This window comes from Pinus tabuliformis, chromosome 4_2 (genome assembly GCF_031772625.1).
Source record: "Pinus tabuliformis cultivar Carrire ecotype Pingquan chromosome 4_2, CPIR1, whole genome shotgun sequence".
Lineage (NCBI taxonomy): Eukaryota > Viridiplantae > Streptophyta > Pinopsida > Pinales > Pinaceae > Pinus > Pinus tabuliformis.
The window spans coordinates 527,024,276-527,051,252 of NC_142304.1; the positions used below are offsets into that span (position 1 = coordinate 527,024,276).

At 38.1% G+C, this 26,977-nt stretch overlaps 1 protein-coding gene across 1 annotated transcript in view; it reads left to right on the forward strand.

Annotated features, from left to right (window-relative positions):
* RPS15AE (ribosomal protein S15A E) overlaps nucleotides 1-26,977 on the forward strand; it is a 106,377-nt gene that overhangs the window by 72,462 nt on the left and 6,938 nt on the right. The window lies entirely within an intron of this gene.

The window sequence follows — 26,977 nt, forward strand, 5'->3', positions numbered from 1 at the left end:
GCCTCTTTGACTGTTTCGATTGGTGGAATGTATGGTGAGATTGTCTGTTTACCTTTGTGGGATTCCCTAAGATACCGGATTCGTTCATACCCCCTGGCGAATCCCGAATGGGTCGAATCCGACACGATTTTGGTCGGATTCGTGTCCAAATTGAAGGGCACGTCGTGTCATTTTCTGACACGTTGTGTCACTAACGTGCCGCAATTTTCCCAAATCGTGTCACGATTTTTGTGCGTGTCTTGTCTTTCTGATTCGTTTTGCTAGGTTTTAAACGGCTTGGTTGACGGGTATGCAAAGACAGTTGGTGCGGCAAGTTGTGTTGTTGCGGCGAGACAAGGAGCGGACTCTCAGCGTTGAGCGAGGAGAATCGACCTGTAACCCGTTGACAGACAAATAAAAATAATAAGCATCTGTAGTGGGATTGATTGAAGTGCGGATCAAGCTAGACCCTCGATCTACGAGGTCAAAGGCATGGGTAATAGTAACTGACATTTGATCCACATCAAACCAATCCAGCCGCGTTTTTCGTTAATAGAAATAGATTTTGGGAACAACTTTTCTTAGTTAAGTTTGGAGATCATGCTAACATAGATTAAGCAATCGTAAAACGAAAAAAGAAGGGAAAATAAAGGGGATTGCAGTCGACCAGGGATCAAGCCTGTGGGAAAGAAAAACGTAATGAAAATTAATTGGTTTGAACAGAAAAGAATTGAACTGAATACTGACCACGAAATGGGCGAGATTGACCATGGTCTAGGCGGTGTCAGCAGTGCATCTAATTAGAGAGAGTACGATGATCCATGTGAAGACGAGTATGAGAATGTAGGCCGTCCACACGTCGGGATACTTAAAACATGATTTTCTCTTGTTGAAATTCGGTGAAAGCACCACCTGCACGTACAGGATCCCTAGCCCGATGTTCGGGAAGCTCAAAATATGTATTGGTTCAGATCTAATTTTAGTAAAACATATGTATTTGGTTCAGGTTTAATTTTAGTAAAGCATATGTATTGGTTCAACTCTAATTTTAGTAAATATAAAGAGAGTAAGGAATATGATTGTTTTTAGCAACTTTGAGGATGATTTTTAGTTTAATGAATTTTAATGCAATATTTTTTTTTTTTTTTTATAGTTATCTAGTATTTAACTTTATATCTAACATCACATTAGATATAGCATGTTACTCATTATATCATTAATTAAAATTTGTATAAGAAATATGCTAATATCTAATTTTTAATGTATATATATATATTTTTAATAAAATAATATATAACGTGTCCTAACGTGTCCTGTTCCGGGGGGTCAGCGTGTCCCGAATCCGACACCACGAATCCCGAATCCTACGTGTCCCGAATCCCCGTGTCAGGTGACTTAGGGGATTCCTATTGTAAAGTCCATAGAAGAATGTGTGTCTGCGTCTGGAATAGTGGCTGCGTGTTTCTGTTGGTAATTAATGTGTTGTTGCAATAGAAAACTGGAGGACCCTGTTTTGAATGTTGTCAAGACCATTTCATATTTGTTTGGTTAGTTTGAGTGAGAGTGTAATCCGGTCAAAGAAAGGTGTATGAACTCGTCCCTTGTGTCAAGGACCCATTTAAACCCGTGTAGAAGTGATTAGGAACCAAACCGAGTTGTTTCACCTACCCGGAATACAAAAAGACAAATTTTTGGGCCTACAGGATTTTGATCAATGCCTACAACAAGCTTTTTCCAAGATTGCGAGTTTGGGTTTTTAAAGCTTGTTTTGCTTGCTCGATGTATCATTTGATAAGTGAACCCCATGTGAGTTGGATGAGGTAAAGAAAAGGGTTGGAAGATCCTAGAGAGATCTAGGAAATCTCCGTTCTTATTTTGGCTGCATATTTTAATTAATTTGCTGAAATTATAGACTGTGTTTAAAGCAGAGCTGTGGGGGTTTGTGTTGGAGTATCTTGGGTTATGGGTCGCTGGGGTGACCCGTCCTGTTCTCGTCATACTCGGACTTGGTAGCAGTGGTTGCACTCTCTGGAGGCTCAGGTACCTTGCCTTCAACATATTCCATAACATCATTTTCTTCCAAAGTCAGATCCAACCTAGCCCTCCATGAAGCAAAGTTGGAGGAGTCATTCAACTTCTCCTCAATCTTGAAGTATGAGGTAGACATCTTGACCAAGTCAAATGAACTTCAACAACAGATAAGATCTCTTCAAAGGGGTGATTGCTCTTGTCTCCTTGGGCTTGTCTTCACCTCAGCTCTGATACCATGTTAATTTTTCAATGTTCTATGTTGTAACAATCACTTCAACAATTCTTCTTTCAGTAGCAATCACTTTTTCCAATTTCAATTTCAATCACCCAATAACAATAAGCAATTGTAGATAGAACAATAAACAATATGCACAATAGAAGACAACCAAGATCAATGAGACACAAAGATTTAGGTCAAAGACCAGGGAAAAACCCCACAAGGGGGAAAACCCAACCAAATTCTTCTTCTATTAGATGTTCATCAAATGTTCAACAAAGATACATAGTCCAAATACATTCATCAATAAGTCAAAGATCAAAGCCTTGACTATGCAAGTCAACAATCCAATATCCAATCAAAGATGAGACAAAAAGTCAAATCTGGTCAAATTACCAGTCCTCCAATTTTTGGCCCTGTCAAAGTTCAGTCAGCAACAGTCAATGAAGCCCTAACTAGTCAAAATTAATGGTCCAAAGTTCTCTTAAAATTTCGGTCAAGGCAACAATAAATTTGGCCTTCTTTGCTTGCTCAAACCTAGTCAAAACAATCTTTAAATCTACCTCCAAATTTTGTCAAAGTCAAAGTCAACCTGTGAAAACCTTAGCTTCAAATCTGTGGTCAAAGATGGTCAATGCATGCCCATAATTTTGGTCAAAGGTCTCCCTAAATTCATCCTCCAAGAACAATTCAAAATTCAGCCAAATTAGCCCAAGTCAAATGAAGTCAATGTAGGTCAAAACAATCCCAAAACAGAGGTCAACACAACCAACATAATTTCTCTATCGTCCCCTCGCACGTGTGAACTCAGCCTTGCAATTTTCAAATGGGATCGAACCAAATGAAGAGGATTGATGTGTGATGTGATGCCTCGAAGTGATGTCATGCTTGGTCTATTTATATGTGGTTTAGGAGGTCGAATTTTTCCTCTAGGCCGACTTGACAAATTTGGGTTGACTTGGACGAACAATAAAAATAATATTTTCCCTTGTGCAAATTTGATTTTTCCAAGTACAAGAGGGGTCTCCTTAGGCTTTGCTGAGCTTCTCTAAGAAGGAAATTGCTCCCTCAGCTGCCAATTTTCAACACATACATTATGAAAATATCAAAAATAAAGGATCAACTTGAAGGACTTCGAGAAACCATATTTGATTATGAATTAATCACTTCTGTAATCAATGCTTTATCTCTAGCTTGTGATGGTTTTGCAGGAGGTATTTATGCAAGAAAAGATACTCCATCTTTTGAAGAACTTTGGGCCCTATATGTTCTAGAAGAAACAAGGTTGAAGGCTAAAGATGATACCAAACCCAATAATGAAATCGCTCAAGGCTTTGTTGCTAGATCAAAGAAGAAGTTTGGAAAATTTGGAAAATTTGGATCTCATCACAAATACAACAATGACAAGCCTCAAGGAAATAAGTGTTGAAGAATCTAGGGCAGTTAGAGTTAGAGTGATTCTTCTTAGCATGACAACTATTTGTGAGGTGTTTCAACTTATTCTTCTTGTTCAATCTTCACTTGTTATTATTAGAGTGTGTCTTCTTTAGTTCATCAAATAGCTACCAAAAACAAAGAGACAAGAACACAATATGTTGGCATTCTGCCAGGGCCAAAACCTCTCCCTCTTGGAGAGGAAAACCCGCACTAAATTCTTCTTATAGAGATTCCAATTGACGAATACCAAGACCTTGACCCTTGACCTATTAGGCCACTCCAAGACCAAGACACCAATCCTCTCCTTCGTTACTGCTGAGATCATCATCATCATTGCTGCTTCACCTTCTCTGAGATATTCATTACAATAACGAGATCATTACTGCTGCCTCTTTGTTAGATCTTCACTGAGATCTTCACTGTAGTTTTACTAAGATTATTTCTGCATTCTCATTTGTAATTATGTCTTCATCAAACTGAGACCGAGTTCATGACTTCATCCAAATTGTATGTCATGCCAAATCGTGTTACTGTAGGATCTATTCATCGCAATTGGTGAGATCATTGAGATCCTTTTTGCCACCCTTAATTCGAGACTGTAACTGTGATTATATGATATGCCGAGGGTACACTGCGAGATCACTTAGTGACTGCGTTTAGTTTGTCGAGAGAGCACTGTGAGATCATTTAGATTCGTGATTGCGTTTAGTACATTGAGAGAGCACTGCAACATCACTTGGATCATCTGTTGTGTTTTCTGCCTGCTCAAAGATCCTTATTGTATTACCCATCGAAGAACTGAGATCTAGAGATTGTACATATGCTGAGGGTGTATTGCTCCATCCACGATTATAGTGACTGCGTTTTATATCATTGTGTTGAAGACTGTGATCATGAGGAGGCCGAGGCTGTGATTGCGTTGAGACTGTGATCACAGGAATACCGAGGCTGTGATTGTGTTGAGACTATGATCACAGGAATGCCGAGGCTGTGTATTCTCCTCCTTCACCGAGACAGAGTATCCACCGAGATCGTATGTTGAGATACTATACTTTGCTATGCTCACCGAGACTTATAGAGGAGTTTTGTCCTCTTCCGCAGTTGCAGACACTTATCCGAAATTCCTTGTCTCTGTGGTGACTCCAACTGCGTATTTATAGGTGTTTATCCATGTATGCAAGCCGACATGAACCAGTGAACCGTTGTGACTTCATTTTTGAGCCGACTTGACATCTATATATGCTTTGAGGCTGACATGACTATCTTTCACATCGTTTAGTTGGCATACTTCTTCTTGTGCTTGTCTTGGAGGGCTACTTGACATTTCTATGGACTTGTATACATTACACATATGCTCAAGAAGAGCTCTTTACACATGTCTTTGACTCTTTGACTTTCCTAGACCTATGGAATGAGCAAGAAACTCATTCTTATAATTTACAAAATTCATATTTCTTTTTTTTGCAAGTACAAAGATCAAAATTACATTTGTAAATACCGAACCTAGTTACACTTTCTTCAACACTCCCTCTTAAATAGGGAGGTATTTATAATGGTACTTGGTCATTCTCAATCTGAAGAATTTCTCATAAGAAGAATTGGATTGGTAACCTCTGTTATAGCATCATAGTAACCAACATTGTTTCCACAACAAGGCCTTGATTGACAACTCTATCTCTTATTAGATCAGAGCACAATGTTGGCGAGACCAATGACTATAGACACCTCCATCATTGTCTCTCAAGGTACATACCCACCCGAGTGTTCACTGAGTATTCCCTCCTAGGACTATTCTTATCTTGGGTTCCCAACCCTCAAAGAATATCGGTCCTCTTGCTTACGCTTGTCTTGGATGCCCTACAAATCCTCAAAGAGCATCGGTTGCTAGATGATTACCCAATCCTCCATTCTTTCTTCCAAAGTGAAGACACGAATGTTGTGTCTACCTTTCCCTCTCAACTGGGGAAGATATGCCCAAGTTTCCTTTGATCAAAACTTGCCCAAGCTCCCTTTTAATCAGGAACTTGTCAGAGCTCCCTCTTAGCTAGGGATTCTTCCATACATCAACAACTTCTTCTTTGTGGGTTCTTCAGCTGCTTGATCAACTTCTCTTCTTGATGTCATGAAATTCAGTTGAGCTTCTTCCTTGTAGGGCAACAACCATTGATCACTTTCCTTCTTGATTCGTCATGTCATTTCTCTCTTCATGGAAAGCGGCCTTCTTGGTACATATCTAGTACCTTCTTCATATGGCTACTTCTTTTCACTTCATGCTTCTTTTAGGAGTTTCCATCCATCGCATGAATGCTGGTTGTACTTGTACTTACAAATTTTGTTCCATTAGCCCTGCATGAACTTATCCAGATATTATTCAAGAAATCAAAATATATCATTAAATCAAATTGTACCTTACTAGGTGGCTCTTCATCATGACATCTTTCTGTAGGTATCAACATCTTGCATTCATGTTGACACATCTCCCAAAGATATCCATTGTCAAGGGTCTTCATCTTTTCCATTAGAGTCTTCATATCTTTCCGGGAGATTTTCTAGTCAAGTCTTCTTGATCTTTTGGATGTTGATCTCCTTCATCAGGGTTGCATATCTCACGATCTCTTCCTTCCTTACTCATTCCATTCCCAAGTGCTTTTAATCAAAGTTTCTTAGTTGTGATCAACCACCTCATATATGAGGACATATTATGTTGATTTCATCTAGTGTGTCTTATGTCTTCTTGCATCCTTTCAAAGGAGGAGATTGATCATGCTTCTTAAGATAGAAGCAATGATCCCTGTTACTTGCAACCATATGACATGACATTATAATATTAAACACAAGCATACATACCTTATTTTACTTTTAGGTCATCGAAGCTTCTTCCAACAACTTCCTTGATTGAAAAGATATTCAATCCCTTGATCTGCCTCATGTCATCACACCATCATCTCATGGATTCCATAAGTTGGAGTTCTTGTTGAAACACTTGCTTCCTCTCTAGATTAGTGAACCCTACGATGAGGATTCCATCAGAGGATTTTGAGGATCTTGTATATCCCCATCTGGCAGATGTTTCCCTTTTGTATGATGAGCCTTGTCCTAGATGACTCTTTCCTTCAATGTCCACTGAGTTTTCCAAGAGCTATATCCTTCATGTTTTGTTTGTCATAAATTTTGTCCTTCATGATTCCCATGGTGATGTCATGAGCTCTTGTTTCTAATGCTTCCATGATGCCACGATGCATCTTATCATCATTGTCATATCTTATAACGAAGCTTATGATAGGACCCTTTTGTGAGGGATACCATCTTACTTATAGGAGAGATTTGTTACTTCCTCTTTTCTTGACCCTTTTCTTCAGCTTCCTCCATCTATTTGGTGATATGAGCTTCCAAAATCTTTCCATAGCATTGAGTCTTAGCTATACTTATTATATCTTGCTTGAGGACCAACCTTGCCTTTCCTTTCTGCACATGGTTGAGTTCTTTTATTCTTCAATACTTTTGCCATCAACTTGTCTTTCCCCATCTTTTACTTTCATGTAGATCAGATATCATGTGACCTTCTTTATCACACCTTAAGAGAATGAGTTTATCATCTACATCACTTTGATGTCTCCAATATTGCAATGTGAGGGGATCTTTCATAAATATCCCTTTTCATAAATTCAGAGGAGACCTTTTGATGACTTCAGCTACTTAGAGGACTATGTCTATCCTCCTCCTTCATGCAAGGAATCTTGATAACCCATCCAATTCATAGATGTCCTTGCAATCATGAAGTCATTTAACCAAACTTGAATATAGAATGAATAGATACTTGTCATGTGAAGATGAAATCTTCACCTTGATCACTTTGATGCTGGTTGAAGAAGATGTATGAGGGCTTCTTCTTGGGTGATCTTCTTTCAAATGAGAAAGCCTTTCCTCAATAGAAAAAGGTTGCTCCTTTTGATGAGGATGATTTGCTGCTTCCTTGGATGATCTTCTTCAAGGAAATGATCCTTTCTTTTATAACCTTGAAGATGATGACAATGCTTTTTCTTCTTCAATATGCTTTGCCTTCTTTTGTAGATCAGGATTGTTGCTAGGGTTTCAACTTTCTCCAAGTTGATGTGATCTTCATTTTGAAATTCTTTGAGCTATCTTGTTTTGTAGACATCTTGATGAGGGTCTTGGTGGCCTTTTGATGATGACTGTGGAGACACAAGTTCTTGCTGTTGTAGATTGCTAGGGTTTGATCAAGATCATGGTTTGTTTCTTTAATGCAGATCTTGATGTCCTTCAGCTTGCTTTGATGCCCTGCTAGAAACTTGATCCTTGAAATGTCTCTTTTCTACCCTTCCTTTTACTGTAACCATAGCTTTGATTCCATTTTGTTGAATCTAGGGCAGTTAGAGTTAGAGTGATTCTTCTTAGCATGATAACTATTTGTGAGGTGTTTCAACTTATTCTTCTTGTTCAATCTTCACTTGTTATTATTAGAGTGTGTCTTCTTTAGTTCATCAAATAGCTACCAAAAACAAAGAGACAAGAACACAAGATGTTGGCATTCTGCTAGGGCCAAAACCTCTCCCTCTTGGAGAGGAAAACTCGCACTAAATTCTTCTTATAGGGATTCCAATTGACGAATAACAAGACCTTGACCCTTGACCTATTAGGCCACTCCAAGACCAAGACACCAATCCTCTCCTTCGTTACTGCTGAGATCATCATCATCACTGCTGCTTCACCTTCTCTGAGATATTCATTACAATAACGAGATCATTACTGCTGCCTCTTTGTTAGATCTTCACTGTAGTTTTACTGAGATTATTTCTGCATTCTCATCTGTAATTATGTCTTCATCAAACTGAGACTGAGTTCATGACTTCATCCAAATTGTATGTCATGCTAAATCGTGTTACTGTAGGATCTATTCATCGCAATTGGTGAGATCATTGAGATCCTTTTTGCCACCCTTAATCCGAGATTGTAACTGTGATTATATGATATGCTGAGGGTACACTGCGAGATCACTTAGTGACTGCGTTTAGTTTGTCGAGAGAGCACTGTGAGATCATTTAGATTCGTGATTGCGTTTAGTACATTGAGAGAGCACTGCGACATCACTTAGATCATCCGTTGTGTTTTCTGCCTGCTCAGAGATCCTTATTGTATTACCCATCGAAGAACTGAGATCTAGAGATTGTACATATGCTGAGGGTGTATTGCTCCATCCACGATTACAGTGATTGCATTTTATATCACTGTGTTGAAGACTGTGATCATGAGGAGGCTGAGACTGTGATTGCATTGAGACTGTGATCACAGGAATGCCGAGGCAGTGTATTCTCCTCCTTCACTGAGACAGAGTATCCACTGAGATCGTATGCCGAGATACTATACTTTGCTGTGCTCACCAAGACTTATAGAGGAGTTCTGTCCTCTTCCGCAATTGCAGACACTTATCTGAAATTCCTTGTCTCTGTGGTGATTCCAGCTGCATATTTATAGGTGTTTATCAATGTATGCAAGTCGACATGAACCAGTGAACTTGTGACTTCATTTTTGAGCCGACTTATCTATATATGCTTTGAGGCCGACATGACCGTCTTTCACATAGTTTAGCTGGCAGACTTCTTCTTGAGCTTGTCTTGGAGGGCTACTTGACATTTATATGGACTTGTATACATTACACATATGCTCAAGAAGATATCTTTACACATGTCGACTCTTTGACTTTCCTAGACCTATGGAATGAGCAAGAAACTCATTCTTATAATTTACAAAAATAATATTTCTTTTTCTTGACAAGTACAAAGATCAAAATTACATTTGTAAATACCGAACCTAGTTACACTTCTTCAACAATAGGGATATGTCCAAGGTTCAATGCTTTGGTTGCCATAAATATGGACACATGAGAAGAGATTGTTGCAAGAACTCTAAGAATAATAAAAACAACAAAAGGAAGGAAAGAAGTGAAGCACATACAATAGAAGATGAAGAAGCCAAAAGGAAACCCAAGGTTGAAGACAACAAAGACCTCTACTATTAACAACAATGAAGAATATAACAAGTACCAAGTTAGAGTACTAGTTACAAATTTATTACAGTTAAATTTGGTGGATAGAAGGATTTTGGGATTCACAAATTGTAAAGTCATGAAGATCAAGATTAAGAGGAAGCATATAGTTTTGAAGAAATAGAGTCATCGAAGTTGTCTACACAGTATTCTAGAAAAAAACATACAGTCGCAGTTAAGATGTTCATCGTAAAGATTTAGAAAGTAGTCATCATCTCTTTTGGCAGCAAGGACTACAAGTTGACAATAGAAGCAGAACAATAGCAGAGTCAAGGTCAATGTGCAGAATTATAAAGATTTCTCCCACATGATATTCATTTCAATTTCAGTGAAGATAAGTTGAGCTCATACATCATAGAATAAGTCAAGTGATACTACCAAAACCAAGCATTTCAGAAGCAAAACTAGATTTTGAGAAATTAGATGGAGGAATTAAAGGGAAGTAGCAAAGTTAATTCTACACAAAGAGCAGACAATTTAACCGTATGCATTGAAGACAGTGAATTGAAAGGAAGCATGGATGCAAGCTTCAAAAAGAAGTTTCTATCAATCAAAAGAAAGAAGTTATCTTACTTGAGATAAAAAAAAGTTACTCCTATCATGTAGAGGGAGTGTTATGATCATAGAAGATCTTGCAATTAAAAATCAAATCAAATTCAAAAGGGACTCTTGGATTAAGAAATATTATCTTCAAAGGGAGTTAGAGGCAAAACATGATCAGATATATTAGATTGTTGAGCAGAAAGTCAAAAGATATTTGTTACCTAGATTCTTCTAGAAGGTTGGTTACAGATATATGGCAGCATCACTAAAGAGTTTTGATCCAACAATTGATTGGTTCGTATTTTTGTACACATCATTGGCAGAACTAATGTTGATACTACTATTGGTCGTCTCTACTTGAAATTTCTTGAAAAAGCATCAAGCAGAATTCTATGGGAAGGTAGAAGATGCGAAGGCTTGCACATTCAGCTGAGAAGAAGTTTGGCCTCATAAGATATTTGATGAACTGCTTTATGACATGTTGGATTCAATTAATCAAGGCTACATGAAGATTGACAGAGAACTGGGAAGGTTGAAGCGCTTTATGATTTGTGACATGATGTAGGATGAAGTTGTGAAGCAGCAGTATGTCTCCATTGACGAAGCAGGTAGCTGATGCATTGATGATGTTCCTTTTCATGGAAAAGGATGGGTATTTTTGAAAAACGCTTAGGTTTGTGAATGTCTCCTCCCTAATTGAGAGGGAGTGATGATCTCCTACTTGGTTGAGAGGAAGTGAGGGTGGGCACTGTTGGAATATGTAACTAGTTTCGGTCTTAATAATTGTCAATGTACTCAAATCATTATGTATATCTTATGCTACAAGAAAAAAATAAAGAAAAATATTATTTTAAGCATGAGTTTCATGCTCCATTTTGATGGTCATCTATGTCAAGCATGTTATTCACGCTTCTAGGGTCTGTCATGTCAAAAGAATATTTTTCTTGAGTCAAGAGAGCCCTTGTCAATTGTATACCACCCTATTGGGCAAGTTGTAACATGTAAAAGATATTGATTTTGAGTCTAGAAAGCTTTATGAGCCTCCAAGCACAAGTCAGCCTTGGTAGTGAGAAGTCGGCATAACAAAAGGAATTTGAACCCCACATATGTGTATAAATAGAAGCAGATTTGGTCTCATTAGTCACAAATTCGATCATTTCAAGAAAGAAGTTAGATATGAAGTTGACAACATCAATAAAGCTAGAGAAAAGGTCAAGAAAGCAAGGAGAAGCCAAAGAGAAGAGGAAAATTACTTTTTTGGGCCATTTTCCTCTCACTCGTGCAAAAAAGCTAAGGTTTCTAAAGCTGCTACGTAGCTGAAGTTGCAGGTCGAAGTTGGGGGCTGAAGTTGGAGCTGGAAGCTGGTTGAGTAGAATTGATCCTTGTTGATTTGGTTGATCTCTAACCTAATTGGAAAGGCTTCTTTGAGGGTTGACTTTGTGCTTGGAGGAGGACTTGGTCTAGGGTTTGGGTCTTGGTTTTCTCATTTGAAGCAGATTCTATAAGAAGAGGAGATTCTTTCTGGGTTTTCCCCTTGGAGGGGTTTTGCCCTGGCTTGGAGCCTAATTTCTGTGTCCATTGTCTTTATTGTTTTTGCTCTTGATAATTGTTTGATGATAAGATCTAATTAAGAAACACAAGAAGATAACTAAAGTTCACAAGCAATTATTAAGGTCAAGGAGAAGTTGAATTAATAGTTGCCCCACTGCGTTCTCCAACATGGTATCAAAGTTAGGATGAACAAGAGAAGGCAATTGAAGGGTCATCTTGAAGGGTTTGTTTGTCAAGGGGAATCATATGCAGAAGGACAAAAGGAAAGAAGAAGAAGACCCATTGATCTAGAAGGAGGGTTACTACATCAAGCTTTTGTTGAAGAAGACCTCATCATCAAGCTCTCATTTAAGGAAGGAATGACAAGTATTTGTTGAAGATTCTCTCATTCATCATCTTGAAGAAGAGGAAGCATCAAGGAATCTTGGTATCATCTTTCACTATTTAAAGTTGTTCAAAGATACCGTGGTTGAAGGCATCATAGAAGCCATCATTCTAGGGCATCATTGAAGTCTACGTAAAGGTCTTGAAAGCATCAAGATAGTTGTAGACATAATCGGAAGGAAGGGTTGACTTTGTGCTTGGAGGAGGACTTGGTCTAGGGTTTGGATCTTGGTTTTCTCATTTGAAGCAGATTCTATAAGAAGAGGAGATTCTTTCTGGGTTTTCCCCTTGGAGGGGTTTTGCCCTGGCTTGGAGCCTAATTTCTGTGTCCATTGTATTTATTGTTTTTGCTCTTGATAATTGTTTGATGATAAGATCTAATTAAGAAACACAAGAAGATAACTAAAGTTCACAAGCAATTATTAAGGTCAAGGAGAAGTTGAATTAATAGTTGCCCCACTGCGTTCTCCAACATGGTATCAAAGTTAGGATGAACAAGAGAAGGCAATTGAAGGATCATCTTGAAGGGTTTGTTTGTCAAGGGGAATCATATGCAGAAGGACAAAAGGAAAGAAGAAGAAGACCCATTGATCTAGAAGGAGGGTTACTACATCAAGCTTTTGTTGAAGAAGACCTCATCATCAAGCTCTCATTTAAGGAAGGAATGACAAGTATTTGTTGAAGATTCTCTCATTCATCATCTTGAAGAAGAGGAAGCATCAAGGAATCTTGGTATCATCTTTCACTATTTAAAGTTGTTCAAAGATACCGTGGTTGAAGGCATCTTAGAAGTCATCTTTCTAGGGCATCATTGAAGTCTACGTAAAGGTCTTAAAAGCATCAAGATAGCTGTAGACATAATCAAAAGGAAGAACCCTTGGTTGAAAATTAAGTATCATATTATTTTCTATGTCTCAATCTACAGATCATATGGCTACATTTTACAAGGAAAGCAACAAGCTCGTTGGATCAACAAATTTCCTAACATGGAAGAGGAGGATTGACTTGGCACTTACAAAAAATGAAGTCATGGAATATGTTCTTGGTGAAGTTGCTAAACCAAGCAAAGAAAAGACTCAAGAATTAGAAAAGTACAAGAAAGGAGAGGTAAGGGCACAAAGGATTATTGTTGAATAAATTAAGGATCATCTTGTTGCCTTTATTGCTGATTTGAAGACATCCAAGGCTATGTATGATAAGTTGGTAAAGTTGTACTCTATAAGTACATCAGGTCAAAATATTTCTTTGAGGAATCAACTATATTGAATAAGGAAGTCAAAGGATGAAGACATGGCCATCTATCTAATGAAGATCTCACAAATAAGAGATCAGTTGCAAGGGCTTGGGGAGACTATTTCAGACTCTAAAATGACTATCTGTGTACTAAATGCTTTGCCACCTGATTGGAGTAGTTTTGCAACTAGCATCTACTCAAAGAAAGATACCACACCTTTTGATGAATTATGGGCTCAATGTATCTTGGAAGAATCTAGGATCAAGGCAAAGGATGACACTGAATCAAATGAAAGGTCTCAAGCTTTTATTGCAAGAACCAAGAGTTGAAGAAAGGAAAGTTTGGAAAGTCTAAGAAGACGCTAGATATGTCCAAGATTCAATGCTATGGATGCAATGAGTATGGACACTTTAAGAGGGATTGTCCAAACAAGAAAGATAACAAAAGAAAGGAAAAAAGTGAAGCTCACATAGTTGAAGAAAAGGGAGAACCTGAGAAGAAGCCGAAAGGAGAAGATCCCAAGGATATTTACTATTGAAGGAAGTGTTAATTTGGCAGCTCAGTGAAAAATTCCAACCATGGGACTAGATTCCTCTTTTCGAGAGGACCAATTTTGACTATTGAAGCACTCAATTTGGACAAGGGAACGTGTACTTTTGAATTAAAAGCCCACATGTGCATATTTGATTAGGTTGGCCCTAAAGAAAACTGGACAACCTTGGAAGGCTATAAATACAAGTGACGTCAACCTCATTTGGGCATCATCATGAGACATTCTTCTATTCTCTTTCTTGGTTTTGGCTGCACAAGTCTGAGGCACGTCTGCGGAGAATGAGTTCGCACGAAGGAGAAATTGTAGGGTCCGAGGCTTGCATTTTTGTTTTAGGGTTTTGGGCCTTAGTTCTAGGCATGACACAAAGAGATCTCGACTGCAGTCGCTCGCTGGCTAGCTCATCCATGCGACTGAAGCTTTTCAGTCGCATGCACAACACGTCCTCCATGCGACTGGCATCTAGGGTTTCTGAGTCACAGTCGTAGGCTTTCCAAAGGCTGATTTTGACTGCAGTTGTTGGCTTACAGGCTCAAGGGAGCGACTGGAACCTCCCAGTCGCACATATGACTTCTCCTCCATGCGACTGTGACCTAAATGTTGAAATTTCAGTTCGAAATTTTCGCTCGTTGACTGCAATGTTCGACAATTGACCGCAAACAGTGACAGTTCATTACAGGCTTTAGAATCAGGGTTTTGAGTATGAGCATTGTTGGGTTCATTTCATGGATATTGTTTAGTTGATTTTTGCTGGATAGTTGTATGGATGAAGATATGGATCATTGTACTCTTTTTTGCTAAATCATTCAATGACAATCTAATAAGAAGAAGAATTTGAAAGGGTTTTCCCCATAGTGGGTTTTGCCCTGGTCTCTGACCAATCTTGGTGTCTCTATGTGTGAATACTTTTCTTCTATTGTTCCTTTATGTTTTGCTACATTGATGATGATATTGTTCTTTCTACATAGTTGCATATGTTGCTGAATAATGATGTAAATCTGAATAATGTTATGATGTTATGGGGTGAATTTAATGTGTAAATGAAGAAATGCAATTATCAAAGCAAAGAACAATATAGCCCTAAGAAAAATTAACATGGTATCAGAGTTGGGCTAAAGAAAAGTCATGGAAATCACCCCTATGATGACACCATTGATGGAAGCAAGAGAGGATGGAGGAGACCTAAAAGAATATTAGGGTTTGAAGGTAACCTTAGGCAATTTGTGTATTAGGGTTTGATGGATATTATGAGGTTAGGGTTTGAGAGAAACCTTGGTTTATGGCAAAGATTTGAGATATGAAATCTAGAAACCCTAGCATGGTCAATGTGAAGATGCTCAAGCACTTGTGATAGATTTGATGAAGCCCTAGATGGGATAGTCTCTATTAGGCCTGGTTGCTAATGAAATATTGAAGGCAACATTATCATATGGACAATGGACAATGATGGCTCTTGAAGGCTGGTTCAAGAGGGAGATGATCACCTCTCATTGAAGATAAGTACTTTCCGATTTATGGTGCTCTTTTATATCTTTACTTTTGTTTAGACTTATGGATCTGATTATTGTTCTGATTATTACTTATACTTCTTGCATGTATATTTGAGTATTTGGGCGCTTCTAACCTCCTAAAGAGTTGTGACAAGTGGATCTTTCTTGAGGATCATGGCTAGTTCAAGAAGAGAAGAACTAGCATTGGAAAAAGGCACTTGATGAAAAGTTGTCAAAATGATACAGCTGCCTATGACAAATAAGAAGGTGCATAGGGATTTGAATGCTACGAGGTATATGGGGTATTGTTTCAATGTTATGTTTCAGTTTCAATATTGATGGCAAGGTAAGCGCTAAGGTATGATGGGAATGTCGCCTTCACAAATGGCTCATGCATGCATATGAAAGTGATTTGGATTCATACTACTTATGATGAAATGGTGCACTTGGTATTGAACAAGTATCTTACATGATGAATTTCTTGATTCTATGAAGCTATTTAGAAATATTGATTTTTTGATATATTGATGTTTAGCTAACATCTTACTATTTTGGATACCTTGATATGATAAAGAAGTCTTGCACATTGATTCTTATATATGGTAGCTTGATACTATTGATAATGCTTGTGATAAGCATGATAACCATGATGATAGAAGTGTAACAATGAAATTGATATTTAGGATATTTTGTTGACCGTGGTTAAGTTTTGATGTGCTTAGTAGTTATGACATATGATAAAATTGAATGCCCTGATTTGATGAGTTGATTTATGTGATAAAGAAGTGATATTGTGATCATAGCTATTTGACACTAATCCTTGATGAAAGATTGATGTCATGATGTGCTGATGAAGTAGCTGATGCTAACATGATTATGACCATGATGGATATATGTTTTAGAACATGATATGCTTGAATTTATGATCTAACAGTTTTGTTGATGCATGATGATATTATAGACAAGTTGATGACTTGAATAATATTGGCTGAAGGGGCTGCACATTAAGAGGGAGAAACTCTCCATTATCATTTGCATTATATGTATAGAAGATTATTTATTGTTGAAGTAAGATTTATGGACATGAATAGACAAATATTTGATATTGTTGGTTTGCAACAAGTTCTGGTCTAAGAAGAAAGTTTTCCTTAATCTAAGCCTCAACTGCATGGAAGCAAGCCTAAGGGTGCGACTGTAGCCTCTCAACTACATAGAAGAAGGCCTATGGGTGCGGTTATGCTTGTAGGACACAAAAGTGAAGCTTTGTGCATGAAATCAGAAGTTCTCTTGAAGAATGACAGTCCTACAGACATGGAGTAGACAATAGAGAGTTCTATGAGCAGGGAAGTTTGAATATTTCACTTACTATAGAGAATGTGAATGTGATGACTAAACTTGTGTTTGTAGGGGACCAGTATATGCATATCAATATGTCATTATGACTTAACCATTGAGGCTTGTGTATGACAGTATTTGATAACAGTTGCAAGGGTTTGACTAGATTTGGATGATTGATATAGATAAGTAGTGTTTGGAGTTTTGACATGATGCTTGATAATGATTTAGAACTTTGAGTTGATGTTGAGATATGTTTCGGGCTATAGATCTCACTGTGATAACAAATTTGGGCTTTGACCTAATGTCTAATGATTTGATTTGGCAACTGATGATTTGCCTTGATGACATTGCTATGTGAGCATAGTAACTTTCAGTGACTAATATTGGTATTCAATAATGGTTTTGTATTGGCCTCATTGTCTTTGGAACATTGGTTGAAGTATAAGCAGTTATGATTTAGTATGAACTTGAAGTAATCTCACAATGAATGGATGGAACCTGCATGACTTATCCTTGGTGTATACATTTGCATCTAGTGACATAAATGATTTATATTATGATCATGAGGATGACTTGATGAAAGTTGGTTTGATATTGCTTGGTAATTGACAATTTGTTGGCATAACTTGATATTTGGTTGTGAGCTCTACCTGTCACCTGGTCCAAAGAATTGGTTATAGTGATATAGATGATTTTGATATTAGTTTTGATTTGGCATCTAAGGCTTGATGCGCTGACTTAGTCGATTTGATTGTACAATATTGATTTATGTAAGGCTAAGCATATTGGTTTGTTCAAGTGTTATGTTTGGAGAAAGCATTGTATAAAGCAAGCTCCCTGAGCCTGATATGTCCGCATTGATCCGGTGAAACAGGATGATGTGTCGATCCAAACCTCTACTTCACAAAGTGGTCCAAGGTATGACTTTGATTTTTGGTTTTATATGCTGATGGTCTATTCTTGACATGTAATGAGCCTCCGATGATCAAAGTAAGAAGGAGATGGCCTCTGAAGTTCGAAGTGAAGAATCATGGCATTTGGAAGAGAAAATATATGATGTGAAGCTATTGAAGAATTTGTGAAAAGTGGAATTTTAAATCCTTGGACACTCCGATTGAATTTCAAGAAGTTGTGAAGAGATATTGTTGAACTTGACTTGGCAACTGACAATTGATTGAAGCATTGATGTTCCGTTTGAACACCCGTCCGTATATATGTAATGCATAGAACTTGAGTCAATTCATGATTGAGTTGCTTCATACACATTGAGTTATCATTGGGCATCCTTCGAGATATTTTCATGAGATGATCTATTTTTGGTCTGAGACAGTCTTCCTGTGATATGTGATTGAATGGATGTATTGATGATGTTTGGGATCATTATTAACACGCACATTTGGGTGCTGCCTTAGTATGAGATCTGTCATGATATTTTGGATGAGAGGTCCGTAGCTTTAAGCACGATCGAGGTTGAGTACGATGTTGCTAGCATGGCTAATTGTGAAGCAAGATGAAGAAGCTCTTTGGAGAGTAGTTTGAGCAGGTTCTGGATATGACATGGATACATTGTGATAATAATGATTGGGAATGCGATTGACAGATATCTTCAGTTGGTGCTATTGTACAAGACAAGCTTAGGCTTGTGGTTGCTACCTCTGTCAAAGGGAGGATGACTATGGTATCCTTTTTGTGATATATATATATATATACATATATACTATATATATATATATATATTATTCTAATCAATGTTGCATTAATCGTTATCGGGATAATATCGGTGCGAGGAAAAAATCGGAAAAAATCGTAATTATCGGGAAAAAATCGTTTGGTACAAAAATATTCATTTTTTTTCAATTTTTTTAATATCTAAACCATCTACAACATAAAATAAATACATTGACACATAAAAATGATAAAAGAACTAATATATAAGATGTTTAATATCATTTCTAGTGCTAAAATCACACATAACATTGAATCATGTCCTGAATAGTAAGTCCCGACTCTCGAGTCCCAACTCAACCTCAAAATATCAACAAAAAATATAATAATGTATCTCATCATGTCATAATGTCATATACAATAAAATGAAGAAAATAACTAAAGTCTAAACCTATTGATTTCCTCTGCCCCTCTTGCGAGAAAATGCCACAGTTTTCCCCTTCCCTCTAGATGTAGATGCTGGTGCTGGTGGAGTTGGCAGTGGAGTCTGCTGTGCTTTAGAAGCTGAAGAATTAGAAGTAGGAGCTATAGGAGGTAGACCACGTCCTCTACTAGTGGTAGGGGTAGCCCGGGCAGGTGGTGTCACCTGGAAACATTACAATCTCCCAATCCTAAAATCCTGAAAAACTGATAAGTCTGCTGGATTTTGAATGAAATCTAAAATTCTACTTTCTCCGTATGAAATCCAATGAGGCCGGAACCACTCTCAAACATCCTGAGTCATTTCATGGTAATGTTAAAAATTTAATTACAAGGATGAAAATGAAGATTAAGGAGAATGTCACTTTTACTTTAAGAATTTAACATTACCATGCATAGCATATCAATACTAGGGCCTAGACTTGATCATTAAGCTGCCCCACTCAAAAATTATTTGTTCCTTTAAAAAAAAATTGCATTTCGAACATTTAGCATCCGTTATAAAGCCGCGCTGCCCCGACCCTCAGTGACAAATTGGGAAAAAATCGCATATAAAAAAAACGCGAGTATTACTCGCGATAATGTCGGGTTCGGGAAAAAATCGCGATAAAGCGATAATATCGTGATTTTAACAACACTAATTCTAATATGATATTTGATTTGATGACTTGCATGAACAAGAGATTGTTGCTATTGCGGCATGATGATTAAGCTGATTCCATTTGTGAGCACGATGATATGTTTCTGATCTACAGAGAGCATCATTGATCAAGGACATTGAGCCAACTCTTCCCCCTTGTCTGAGCTCCCAGGTTGTGGAATTGGGATGGAGGGCTCCTGGGGTTGAGGGATCTCTGGACTATAGGGTATAACCCCTATCTGTTACCAATAGGGTTGGAGATGTTGCTCCCCTATCTTGGTCTTTGCAGAGCATACCCTAATTGGCATCATACCCACAAGCCGGGCTTATTGTGATTGTCCCTCCCTGTTTGGCCAACGGGTTGAGGAGGCTTGGGGCATGTGATCCTTACCTTTTGGTAAGTCGGGTATCTAGCCTAAGCTCGGATTATGATGCAGGTGTTCTACCACATGACTCTTGAGGGTCATTGATGGGAAGATCGATAGGTAATAGGATGGGTTGAGATGTGCTCCCCTATACCACCTATTGCTCGATATGGGGTTGAAGATGTTTAGCTCCCCCATGAGATTCTAGGTTGAGATGTGCTCCCTGATGTGATTTTGAGATGTGCTCTTCGATGTTGATGCGGGTCGCAAATTTGGCTCCCCGCTGATGTTTCCTGGGTGGTAGCAGTGGCTCCCCAATGAATAGAGGGTGGTAGCTTAGGCTCCCCTCCGATATCAAATTCTTCTTTTAGATTCGAGAATGTTCAGCATATGAGCAAATACAATCAAGAGATGAGCAGGAATAAGCAGAGATGAACCGAGATGAGCAGTGACGACATTTGATGATGAGATACTTGAGATTGGATATGATTTGATGACAAGATATTTGCGATGATTACATGATGCAGTTGGAATTTTTCCCTAGATGAGAGGGAGTGTTAATTTGGTAGCTTAGTGACAAATTCCAACCATGGGACTAAATTCCTCTTTTTGAAAGAATCAATTTTGACTATTGAAGCCAGCAAGAAATTCCTAAATTAATTGTCCTTAATTAAACTAAGAAAAAAATGTAATTCCACATCACAAGACAACAAGAATGAGTTAACTAAGTTAATTTCACTTAGTTGGCTCAATTAATTCGAGTTGAGGGCCTAACTTGAGTCATGTAGAGTGGTTCCTAAATTTTAGGAGCCTAGGTTGAGTTTAATTTGAGTTGTAATATTTAATTCAGTTAAACTAGTTCCATTTGTTGGAGGAACTAGTAGGAGGTCTAGCAGTGGGGTGCAACTTCATGTGTTCAACCAGTTCACTGATAAATTAACTATAATTAACTCATGCATGCATGAAATTCGAGTTACCCAACTGAGATTGGAGTTCAAGGGCAGTGTACTATCAGTTGTATAATTTTTCGAGTTGTACAGGTGGTGCGTGTAGTATGAGAAGGGCCTATAGGGATTTCACAATTAAGGTTGGGGATTTCCCGAATTAAGAGGGGGCTAATTCCTTAAGAAATAATGCAAGGAAATAGGAGCTTGGCAGGCAACAAATTGGCTAAGTATTGGCCAGAGTCAGCTTTTGAAGTAGAGGATAGAAAATACTTGTGCAGGTTGAGTAGAGCATATTGTATTCTTCTAGATTCTTTGATTAATGTAATACAGATAGGAAGGGGTTTTGAGCAATTGCTTTCCCCTTAGATAAATCTCTGAGCATATGTGATTGAATCTTGTCTCATGTTTATGTTGTGATTTCTCAACCGATTAGTTGTTTCCGCTGATGAGTAGAATAGATTCAAGTCTTTTGTTTTAGCAAATTACATAAGCAGTTTGAATCTACAAGGAAGTTTTACATGGTATCAAAACAGAAACCACAATAGGAGAGAAGAATTCGAAGTTGTCTTTGTAGGTAAATCAAATTTCTAGGATCATTCTTCAGAGCTAGCATGATGTCTTTCTATGGACTGAGACTCGAGTATGCCCTTGAGGGTAGCTCAAATTATATTGCTTGGAAGGACAGGATGGAGGCAGTGTTGGAAGATAATGGGTTGAAGGAATTCATAGATAATGATATTTTGAAGCCTCCAACATCTGATGCTCAATATCTAGCAGAATGGAAGAAGTGTGTAGCAAAGGCGAGGAGGATCATATTGGAAGGAGTTTGAGATCATATTGTCTCGAATCTCCATGGGAAAGAGACTCCATATGCAATGTGGCAAGTCTTGACAAACTTATTTCAGAACAACAGTGACCACAGGAAGCTGGCACTGAAGGACAAGCTTCAAAGCATCAAGATGCAAAAGAATGACGCAATTCCGCAGTACCTTAGCAAGTTTACACAGTGTCGTGATGAACTTAGCGGGGTCGATGTTACTGTCCTTGAAGAAGATTTGGTAGCTCTAACTTTGTTGGGTCTTCCCAAGAGCTGACACAATTATCAAGATTTAGTAAATGGTAGAGATAAACTACCGCAGTGGGAGCGGTTATGGTCCGATATAGTGCAGGAAGAAATAAGGCGGAACAACAACGACGAGACTTCATCCAAAGAAGGGAAGAGGATGGGACCTCATGCAAAGAAGAGGAAAAGGACTTTGCATTAGTCAACAAAGGAAGGAAGGCCAAGGGGAAGAATTCGCAAGGTGAGACTAATTCCAGCCTAGAGGGAAAGCAGAAAGACTTGTCCAAAATCAAGTGCTTTCACTGTCATGAATTCAGGCACTATGCCATGAAATGTCCACAGAAGAAGGCAAGCAAGAAGGAACCTGCAGTAGTAGCAGTAGGTGAAGCTCTAGCTTCACAGTTCGAGCTTGATTTTACTCTCATTGCATGCATGGAAAGCATAGTAATGGGAAGCATGTGGTATCTGGATAGTGGTGCCTCGTTCCACATGACAGGGAATAGAGATTTCTTCAGTGACTTGGAGGAGAAAGACCTCAAGCAGAACATTGAGTTTGGAGACGACGGAAGGTATAATGTGACCGGTATTGGTACAATTACTTTTCAGAGGGAGTCAGGCTCCCCTCTCAGGCTCAAGGATGTGATGTTTGTACTGGGTCTAAAGAATAATCTGGTTTCCGTAGCTGTGTTGGAAGACTTTGGCTATGATGTGATATTCAACAAAGGGAAGGCTTTCTTGAGACATATTGCCACAGGACAAATGAAGCAGATCGAGGTTCGAGTCAAGTACCTGTATGCACAGGAGGTAGAAGATGCATGCAAAGCCTAAGGGAGAAAGGCAAGTGTCAGAGATGTTATGGTTGAGAGGGAGCATGATTTAGCTATCAAGATGAAGCCTCAGTCAGTTGGCAGTTGGGCTAACCAGGAGGATGATGATGAAGAGGACTAGTCAGAGACCTCCAGTAGGAGGAGAGTTTGAGCTAAGTGGGTAGAGGGAGCACATGCAACCATACCTCCAGGTGTGAGGTGGGGAGATGTGAAGCAATAGTCCCAAGAATTGCAGAAATTTGGGCAGGGTCCATTGAGGTGATTTTGTCTCATGGATCATTACCTTGCAACGGGGGCCCATAGTATTTAGTAGCAGAAGGATCAGTGTTAGTCAGATACTGAGGAGTGCAAAGGAGTGTTGACAACAGAGTAGGAGGTTCAAACTTTCAGTAGCAGAGTCAACAACAAACACAATTTTCCTAGTAGACAGTTGCAGACACAGTTGATTTAGTTTGTTTTTCTTGGATGTTTTTCAGTTGCAGATGTTGCAGTAGCAACAAAAAAAGAGAGAAGTGTTGCATGCAGTACATTCGAAAGGTGGTGGATCGGGGTATATGTGAATCTCTTTCTTGCTGAGAGTGAGTGTTGAAAATGCAACAAGGAATTCCTAAATTAATTTTGTCCTTAATTAAATTAGGAGAAAATTGTAATTCCACATCACAAGACAACAAGAATGAGTTAGCTAAGTTAATTTCACTTAGTTGGCTTAGTTAATTCGAGTTGAGGGCTTAACTTGAGTAATGTAGAGTGGTTCCTAAATTTTAGGAGCCTAGGTTGAGTTTAATTTGAGTTATAATAGTTTTAATTAAGTTAAACTGAGTTATTATCAGTTAAATTAGTTCCAACTGTTGGAGGAACTAGTAGGAGGTCTAACAACGGGGTGCAACTTCATGTGTTCAACCAATGAACTGATAAATCAACCATAATTAACTCATGCATGCATGAAATTCGAGTTACCTAGTTGAGATTGGAGTTCAAGGGAAGTGTACTATCAATTGTATAATTTTTTGAGTTGTATAAGTGGTGCATGCAGTTAGAGAAGGGCCTATAGGGATTGTGCAATTCAGGATGGGTATTTCCCTAATTAATAGGGGGCTAATTCCTTTAGAAACAATGCAAGGAAATAGGAGTTTGACAGTGAGCATAATTGGCTAAGTATTGGCCAGAGTCAGCTTGTGAAGTAGAGGATAGAAAATACTTGTGCAGGTTGAGCTCAAGGTTGAGCATAGCATATTGTATTCATCCAAATTCTTTGATTAATGCAATACAGATAGAAAGGGGTTTTGAGCAGTTGCTTTCCCCTTAGATAAATCTCTGAGCATCTGTGATTAAATCTTGTTTCATGTTTATGTTGTGTTTTCTCGATCGATTAATTGTTTCTGTTGATGAGTACTGTAGATTCAAGTGTTTTCTTTTAGCAAATTACATAAGTAATTTGAATCTACAAGGAATTTCTACAAAATCTCTCAATTTGGACAAGGGAAAGTGTACTTTTTAATTAAAAGCCCACATGTGCATATTTGATCTGGTCTGCCCTAAAGCAAATTGGACACCCTTGGAAGGCTATAAATACAAGTTACCTCAACCTCATTTGTACAACATCATGAGACATTCTTCTATTCCCTTTCTTGGTTTTGGCTCGCACAGGTCTAAGGTACGTTTGCAGAGAATGGGCTCGCACGAAGGAGAAATTGCAGGTTTTGAAGCTCGCATTTCTATTTTAGGGTTTTGGGCTTCAGTCACAGGCATGACACAAAGAGATCTTGACTGCAGTCGTTCGTTGGCCGACTCATCTGTGTGACTGAAGCTTTTCAGTTGCATGCACAACATGTCGTCCATGCAACTAGCATCTAGGGTTTTTGAGTCACAGTTGCAGGCTTTCCAAAAGCTAATTTTGATTGCAGTCGCTAGCTCACATGTTCAAGGGAGCGACTGGAACCTCCCAGTCACACATATGACTTGTCCTCCATGCGATTGGGACCTAAATGTTGAATTTTCAGTTGTCCAAAGTTTTTTCTTGTTAACCACATTGTTCGACAATTGACTGCAGACAGTGACAGTTCATTGTGGGCTTCAAAATTAGGGTTTTGAGTATGAGCATTGTTGGGTTCATTTCGTGGATGTTGTTTAGTCGATTTTTGCTGGATAGTTGAATGGATGAAGATATGGATCATTGTACTCTCTTTTGCTGAATCATTCAATGACAATCTAATAAGAAGAAGAATTTGAAAGAGTTTTCCGCATAGTGGGTTTTGTCCTGGTCTCCAACCAATCCCGGTGTCTCTATGTGTGAAAACTTTTCTTCCATTGTTCCTTTATGTTCCGCTGCATTGATGATGATGTTGTTCTTTTTACATAGTTGCATATGTTGCTGAATAATGTTATGATGTTATGGGGTGAATTTAATGTGTAAATGAAGAAATGCAATTATCAAAGCAAAGAACAATATAGCTCTAAGAAAACTTAACAAGAAGCTCCATCACCGTCAGGTTCCTTATCAAATTTGTCTTCCTTTTATTAAGTAGAAAGTAGAGTAGCATGCATAGTTGAATTCTCTAGTAGAAGTCTTGATTTTTTTGAAGTATGACATCATAGATAACAACACAGGATAGTAGAAAAAATTAGAATATACTTGATTAATTTGCTTTGGGAAAGATCATCTAGTTTAAAGAAAATGAGAAGATTGGAACCATATTGCATATTATTGTTCATCCAAGCGTATTCGAACATCATCTTAGAGGTAGTCATTTTGCTAAGAGGGATCATCAAGATCCTAAAAGAATCATCATTTTGGAAGATTCTTGGAAGCAACACTATGGCTGATATATATTCCATATAGTATGGAATCAATACTCTTGAAGGATGAAGGAATGTAGATGGTCAAGGTTGCAGTATGAAAGTCATAATGAAAGTCTTTCTTGGGAGAAGAAACCTATCTTCATCAAGTACAAGAAACAAGGTCGTTCAAGAAGGGATGATTAGATGATTCTATGAAAAGCAAAGGTATGCATATTTTAAGTAACTCTCCTCTAGGGTATGGTTCATATCTTCAAGAATCTTGCAGAAAGAGTCGAATATAAAAGTGTGCTTGATAAAGTCTACCATATGACTGTATGCTGCTCGAAAGGAAAAAAATGACATGCTTTGGAATAGATGGAGATCAAGACTCTCTCATGAGATTGCATGGTATAAATACAACATTATTGATCAACATCAAGCACTCTGGAAGAAAGAAAGGGAGTTAATAATGACAATTCCTAGGAAGATGTTATCGCTTGGTAATCAAGTTCGATCCATGGGCACTCTGATTAAAATGAATGCATGGAGAAGGATTCTTATATAATGTGGAGATGGATCATAAGAAAGGATGTTGATCTCAAAGGACTCAAGTGAACGAAATACTTTGATGAAAGGGCCATCATGATAAGGTAAATCTATATTAATATTTTGATATTGGTTATCTTGTTAACATATTGTTTTGCTTCCTGAAGGATGTTGCAGAAATCGATAATGACAATTGGGGCAAGTTCAACTATTGGTGTTAGAAACTTGATTCAAAGAATATATGGATTGAGTGTCTGTTCTTGGTAATCCTTAAAGGATTGTGAACTCAAGATGTTTATATTATCATCTTGGAATTAAAAGGTAGCAATGTAAGAAGATAACCTGATGTTCATTTTCCTACATCAACAATGACCACTTTCATGTTTAATAGGGAGCTATGTCTAACTTGATGTTTTTTAAGGCTCAATATAATGCCTTCATTGATAATGACTAGAGGAAAGTGATGTGCAAGATTGATGGCCTGAACCTTGCTACAAGATTGAAAGAAAAGGATGGATCCATAATATCCAGGAAGGAAGAAGTTGAATATGATGAGAAGATACAAAAAGGAAAGAGGGAGCCATGCAACCATCTCCATGAAAAATTGGTAGTTGATACATTTATGAAAACAAGATAGAGAGCTTGTGGCTATGACTTCCCAATTGAAAGGAAGTTAGGAATCTCCTCTATATTTGAGAGGGAGTAAAGGAGTCTCCTTAAATAGGAGCAAGGATCTATTCCCTAATCAAGAGGGAATGGGGATCTACTCTCTGGTTGAGAGGGAGTGATGATGAACATCACATTTGTATTTTTTCCTTCATTTGTCATGCACTTGACCAGGACTAATA